This window comes from Eptatretus burgeri, chromosome 7 (genome assembly GCF_056783735.1).
Source record: "Eptatretus burgeri isolate ZD-2024b chromosome 7, Ebu_testis_v1, whole genome shotgun sequence".
NCBI lineage: Eukaryota > Metazoa > Chordata > Myxini > Myxiniformes > Myxinidae > Eptatretus > Eptatretus burgeri.
This window is the reverse complement of record NC_140967.1, coordinates 6,738,413-6,745,872: the sequence shown is the minus strand read 5'-3', so window position 1 is coordinate 6,745,872 and position 7,460 is coordinate 6,738,413. Positions and strand designations below refer to the sequence as shown.

The 7,460-nt window shown below is 44.2% G+C and overlaps 1 long non-coding RNA gene across 1 annotated transcript in view; it reads left to right on the top strand.

Moving 5' to 3' along the window:
- Positions 1-589: 589 nt before the first annotated feature.
- The window catches only part of LOC147022614 (uncharacterized), a 34,164-nt gene continuing 27,293 nt past the window's right edge, over positions 590-7,460 (top strand). The window contains exon 1 of the long non-coding RNA XR_015059816.1: positions 590-748. This is a non-coding gene — a long non-coding RNA (uncharacterized LOC147022614). The remainder of the gene's footprint in view (positions 749-7,460) is intronic.

The window sequence follows — 7,460 nt, the reverse complement described above, 5'->3', positions numbered from 1 at the left end:
CCACGGTCGGTTAAGTGACCCGCCGCATCACGGAATTGTCCGAGAGCGACGGCCTACAATTCCAGGAGCCTGGTGGGAGACGATGTAACTTCCTCCACACAGTGGTCATTCTCGCCACCGGACCCCGGCCCTCAACAATATATACACAAAAGACAAAATTAATGAGGTGTTCAATAAAAGAAAAAGGTGATGGTCAAATTAAGCATTCACACAGGATCGCAAACCTCCAAGAACCAGGCAATAGGCACTCCAACTAATGATCAACCAGAACAAATAAGGCAGGCATTGTGGCCAAACGATACTTATAGCGGCAATCAGCACACCGAGTGATCATAAAGAGTCAGGTATCAGGATGCGTGATCGGAACATCACCGGACCCCCAGCCAATCAGCACAAGCTGGCAAGCCTGGTCCAATGTCCGTGGCACCCAATCAATAGGCACCACGAGGGTCCAGGCCCGCCCCGGCAGAGCTAATAAAAACCCAGAGCGTAATCTGCCTCCGCAAAACCGGAACGAGGAAGCTGGTGAGCCTCTTTAGGAGGAATGTGAGCGACACGACTTCTAGTTCCTGGCATCCTGGCATCCTGGCATTGGTATGGCATCGATCTTTGCTGGCCTTCAATTGAGCTGGTGATGCTGTGCTATGGTGTCTCTCTCACTCTCCCCGGCTGGGGCGTGGAGCCACTGTAAAGACCCCTCACGATGTGGCAATCTCACTCTCTGTCTCGTCCTCTCCTGCTGAGTAAGGTAAATAATTAAGCCCTCAATACAAGTACCACCCATGGGTGTGAGGGTGATTTACCACGTATTGGTCACGTTTCTCTTTTTCTCCCCACCCCATTCATTGTCAGTAAATCCCATGTAATGAGAACCTGTATTGTGGCCATTAGGGGGGAAGACGTGTAACCCAAAGCCAGAACAGCTAATTGGGCAAATAAACCCATACACTGGAACATTTGGGAACTGCTCATAAGATGCCATTTTAAAATGAGTCGCCAACAAAGCTCCACTCGGCTAATCACTTTCAGCAGGTTCGCCAGCAGTCCTGCACTCAAATTATGGGTGGACATGTAGACCTCCCGTCCCCTACCCGCCTGGCGGTTTGTTGGTGGTTAAAGGCTGTGCCCCGTTACACGAGATCAGGAGCGAGATTTGAATCCTGGTCCGAATCCTGACCCCGTTACAATACATCCATCAGGGAATAACCACATGATCTATATCGATGCGCCGATACATTGGAAAAGTCTTAGATACGGGGAGTGACACGTTCATATTACCATAGTTTTATATTTCACTGTTTTCAGCTTAAATGTTCATGTATATCTATACCTTAGATGGGACAAAAAAAATTTTTTTTTTTAATTTTAAATAAATTTCAACCTCTCGCCAAGTCTCACACATCTCTGAGCAGTTTCCAAAACGTACAGAAGTGGTTTGTTCTACAACGTGCAGTGTGTTTACAAAAAAAAAAAAAAAGTTTCCCTTTTGTCTGTCCCAAGGAAGAATCTAGATAAAGACATTGCAGTTTTGTCAAGCTTTTTCTACCATTGCATTGCAATGATGTCAAAACAGCCCCAGTTCAAAAATTCACACACGCAAAACCGAAGCCACAACTTCCTCTCGGCCTTGCGTGTTTTGTTGGAGAGTACGTGCTCAAACCCCACTGTGCCAATGTGTAGTGAAGAGATTGTAACACTACCCAAAGTGGGTGTGATGGCTCGATGTCTGGACGTGAAAAAAATTCCAATCTTCAATTATAGCATTATTTTTGTTATCGCTGGATGGATGGCATTCGATTGGCTGTGTCATCTTATCTGCTTCCGTTTAGTCATCAATGTGAAAGATCCCACATGACATGGCCTAAATGTTGTTGACAATGTTTTTAACACCTACTGATGAGCAACCAAGTGAAAACAAGCTGTCTCACTTACACACAAATCACAATGCTCGCCTTTTGTCTTCAGTGATGGATGCCGGCATGTATGTCTGCGTTTTTTGGAGGAAATTCTGCTGATTTGGGATAGCTTCAAGTTTGCTTCTTTTTTTTTTTTTTTTTCTTTTTCTTTGCAGGAGCGAGCCTCATGGAAGAGCAAGGAAGAAATGACAGTGGGACATCCATCCATATACATGGTGTTTGGCTTCATGGTTAGGGCAGTGGGCTTGGGATCCAAGGATCGTGAGTTAAAATCCCACTCGTTGTTGAATTAATTCCAGGTGGGGTTGACTCTGCCTATCATCCTTCCGAGGTCGGCGAAATAAGTGCCAGATTGCTGGAATCATGTGGCGGAGTAGCGACCCGTCCAGGATTGTGCCCAATAGCCAAGGAGACTGCTTAGGCAGCACCAATGCTCTGCACAGAGTATGAACCTAATGGATGGATGGATATAGACATCCATCAGGATGGGCTGCCACTACAACACAGGATACTCGAACGGCTCAATCATCCCAGCAAGCTGGTACTGATTTTGCCGACCTTGGAAGGATGACAAGCTGAGTCAACCCCACCTGGTATTAATTCAACGAAGCGCGATTTGAACTCAGGATCCTAGGATCCCAAGCCTGCCACCCTAACCATTAAGCCAACACCGGGCACAAAGTGTATCGAACACATCAAAATCTGTGCTCATGAAAGGGGTCTACGGGAGGGTTTTGAACCCCCCCCCCCACCAACCAGAAATAAGTATTCGTTCTCTTCTCCGAAACTACACAAATTATTTCAATGAAACTTGACCATAACCTTCATCACCTGTAATGGAACCAAAGTTTATCGACTGACCGCACAGTGGGACAAACATCAAGGGAATAAATGAACAAGAAAGAGGGGGAGGAGGAGAGGAAGAAAGACTGAAATAAGCAAGTAAGATGATTGGGCTTGGAAAGGTTAATGGGGGTAATAAAGATCATGGGCCAGAATTGGCGATGACAAGAAAGGAATTTTCCACTTGAGAGGGAAAGGACGAAGAAGAGGCGAATGATCGAGAAGGGGACCTGTGGCGTTTCAAAGTCTGCTGGTGTTAAAACAAAAGACAAATACAAATGTTATAATGTCGGAGCTTACAATATTAAGGTCATTCGATAGTTGTTTTTTTTTTTTTTTTGTAAAATAGTTAAATGGATGGAGTTGTGGGGTGGAGGACAGTGACAGCATGAATAAAATTTTATTTGTTTATTTATTTATTTATTTGGCAACCTCGCACGTCACCATCAACCCCCATGGAAAAAGCAAAATAGCAAAGAAATGCAAAGGGAACAAACAATGCACAGGTGGTCAATAAACATTTTCTTTCCCTTCATTCAGCACTCTCATCAATGAACTGTTAAATCGATGAGCTGCTAATATGAAATATTTCACATGCAGCCTACGGCTGTTGGTTGCATCATTGCTGGGAGTAGGACTGTGCCGCTGATACCAGTAAGCTGGTACTCATTTTGCCAACCTCAGAAGAAATGACAGGCGAAGTCAGCCAACCTGGTGTTATTTAAGGGCACAAAGGGGCTTGAACCTCAGACCTTAATATCTTAAGCCAGCTACCTTAACAATGAAGCCAACACCAGGCTTAAGGGCTGTTAAAAATGTAAACAACAAAATCAATTTTTCAGGTCAAGTGTTCAAATTATATAATGGAGCAAGTTAAGAATTATACTTTCCTCTCTTATACCTTTGAGTGACTTTTTATAACAACATCCCAAGGGTGGAACTGTTATAGAACTAGTACAAGGGGGAACCGACGATCGGGGTGAGTGGATGGTGGATACCCGCTACATTCACGTTCCCAATCGTGTAATTTACAGAATAATTACACCAAATAAGCAAATCCTGAAAAACCCTCTCTTCCTTTTTTGCAGACGACTCGACACTGTGCTGTAAAGTGCCCCCATCCCCTGGAGGCCGTGTGGCATCTCTGTTGATCTGGAATTGATTATAGATGCTGGTCTGATAAATGGAGCATGCTTTTCAATCCTCGCAAATCTCACTCCAGAAGGACTGTCATACCAACTAACTGATCTATTTCCTTGGTCATCCACTGAAAGAAGTGGGAGTTTTTTATATACATAGTCGAGGTTCGTGAAAGAGCTGGTGCGGTGAACGGATCAGGACGTAACACAAAAACAAGATGTAAAACACGCATGCATGGGGTGGACAAGATGAACGCAGAAGGAAACTCCAAGGCGGGAAAACTGGAAGGAGGAGGGATTTCGGTTGTGTTAGTGCAGGTTGGAACAAAGGATCCTGGTTTTGGATTGGGGACAGTCTGACATGGTGGTGAACAGCTGTCCTAAAGACCTGGAAGATTCAAGATTTCTTATTGCCGGTCAACCGAGGTTGATTGAAATTTAGAAGGAAGAATGACGTTGAAGAGGATGTGGAAGTTGATTCCACAGGTGGGAAAATGAGAGGAACAAATGAGTGGAGTAGTGATCCTGGATTTCGTCAGGGTGCAAGACCAGAAAGGAGGTGGGAGAAGACAGGGACCACCGACCTGTCTGCGATGGCAAAGTGATAAACTCAGCTTCAGCGCGGGAGATTCCAATGATCTTGAAGGCCTGAGTTTCCACGGTGTCAAACGGAGCAAGGTGCGAGGCAGAGGAGCTAGCCCAGAGAGGAGAGCAGTACTCCATCAAGCTGTGGATGAAGGTCTCGTAGGTGGATAGGAGTTCAGGTGTACAAATTTCTAGGCCTCTTCAGGTTCAGTCTGTTGAATTTCTAGGCCTCGCCATCAGCCATGACCTGTCTTGGCCTGACCATATTATCAAGCTATCTTCAAAAGCCAGCCTTCGACTGGGCATGCTTTGCCATTCCAAGTCATCTTTGGAAAATCATAACTCCTTAGGAGAGCTACTCAGTAGTGATTCCGTTCACTTTTTATCAATCCTGCAAGGGTGTAATGTACGTCTTGATATACCTGCAAAATAATCAATTAAATTCAATGAAACTACTCACATCCTGTGAAGCTAGTTGACGGCAGCAAATTAGAATAGCTCGATCTCATTGGGGCTGGGTCCCCCACATCACACCTACCTCTTATAATTTTCAGGAATATCAAGCTTCAGCATGATTGGTATCTCCCACGATGAGGCCGAAGCACAAGGCCTGTTACTCAAATATCACAGACAAGTCAGTGGCCTCTGTTTATTCAATACATTTGACTAAAACATCTCCTCGCAAACTACCTGACCGACATGGACCAAATTTGGTGCCATGCATCAGGACAGCAGTCTCATGGGGTTGTGCTCCCCTTCCTGATGTGCCCCATATAAAGTGGTTAAAAGGGAGTTTTCCCCAAATATTGGTATTTTCATCAAAAATCTTCTTCGCAGAAACCACAAGACAGATCCAGACCAAATTGGCCACGAGGCATCGGGAGCATATCCTAATCCTACGCTGTGCTCCTCATGGCCGTATCTCCCCTGGAGAGGGGTCCACGGGCCACCTCCCCGATTCCCTCATTTTCGCTAAAAAACCATCAGTATTATTACGAGGACCTTGTTCTACCTACTGAATGCTTTGAGGTAGGTGGTTGTGAATATTTGAAAACTTAAACTGCAAGAACTTTTAAATGTCGCTTGAATGTCTCAGACAAGCCATTGCCTCCACTGCCTTCTGAATATGTACAAATCAAGACTGAATATCTTTAGTGTTCTGGACTTTGAAGTCTCCACAACTATCAAATGAGACTGATCTATAGAAAAATCACGTTTTCATGAACCTCATCACAATCGCCTGTTTTAGGCCACATGAAGCACAGTTCACGTCTCTTGGATACCTGGTGCAAGAACTTCACATACCAGAATGCAGGTTTTACTCCAGGCTTTAGTATGCGTCCTCTGTATAATCTGTCCGTACAGTCCACAGCATAATACTGTCCGACCTGAATCTTCAATTGATAATTGGATTCAACACTAGATATATCCGTAGATGCGCCTGCACCTGAGGTATTACCAGGACAATTTATTACAATTTGTTACTGGTTTTACTGAAGCCTGAGTTATTTAGGACTCCTGATCTTGAGCAGTGTTATTACGAGGATAATTTACTGGGGGTATCCATTATAGTGAAAACAGGTACCTTGGTTTAGTCAACTAGTATATCTGGCAGGAAAGGACTGACTACTGAGACTTAATGTTCTGACAGAGACGAAGGCCAAAAGTAATGACCGCTGCGGGTATCAGATATGCTCTTGCTCAGAACGTACACAGAGGATTTGGATGCTTGGATAAACTTATTCGGCGATGATAACTAACTCTTTCGGAGAGTTCAAGAAGACGTGCTTCTGAAGGATTAATAATCCACACTGCCCTCTTGACTGTGGCATCCACACCTTCAAGTGGACCTTTTTAATGTGCAGTATCAAAGAAGTTCCAGTCAACCTCTCTGAGGTCTTGAAGATGACCTACGGCCAAAGTTGGACAGAGTGAATCGATTTTTGAATTTGAGCACCTGCTCCATCTGCAAAGACAAGCAACCGATGGATGATGAAACCATTGGTCCCTCCTGCCTCCAAAATAGCTCTGTTGAAGGTTGCATCTGCAATTTTATCATTATCAATGATCATGGTGAAGTTCATCACTGACAACAACGTATGACTTCATGCCGATACGGGTGTTGATGACGGATGTGAAAATTGTCTCTCCATTAGTAACCCGGCATGTTAACATTATCTCGTTTTGCTGCTTGATGCTGAAATTTTCTGAGAAATCTTTTCGGAGAACCGCTTGACCGTTCATCCGGTGTTCTTTCAGATTTCTTATCTGACGTAGCTACAGCGTCTTGGCAATGTAGATGTGGCATCTCCTGAATGTGAGTTGGTGTATTATCTCAGTCTTTGCACTGCTCTGTGTGACATCAACTTGAACATTCTTAGTTCAATCTGAAGGAGTCCAAAGCTCCTGTTCAGCAAAGATATTCCAATAGATGATGATTGGGGAGCAGCAAATGGACGTTTCCAGTGGCTGCTGAACCGGCTTGGCAAATTTGCTCATCCTGGTATAGACAGACGTACCGCACGTTGTATTACATCACTCATACAAACATGTTACATCAGTTGCATCGGGGTGTTCCGTCAGTGACGAGCCAATCATAATTATTCATGTCCGAGAGGATATCATTATATGGCCATGTGATGGATCTGGAGATCAACGACGAGGATATAGAAAAGGACCAAATAATATGGCATTCCAGTGTAACACTTGAAAGAACTGTTATCCTCGTGTAAGTGATGCAAAATTTCCATATATCAATTTTGAGAGGCCTTGTTAATTAATCAATGTGTCAATATCAAGCAAGACCCTTTGAGCAAAGTATATCACAGCTTCGATATCTTATCTAGCAGATGGACTCCTTCATCAGTTTCTTCCTCAAACTTACACTGTCGGGTGATATTGAGGACACAATTTTTTTTTTTATCTCGGTGTCAGTAGCATGTGTCACAGAAGCAGCATGGTCATCTGGTTTTGAACT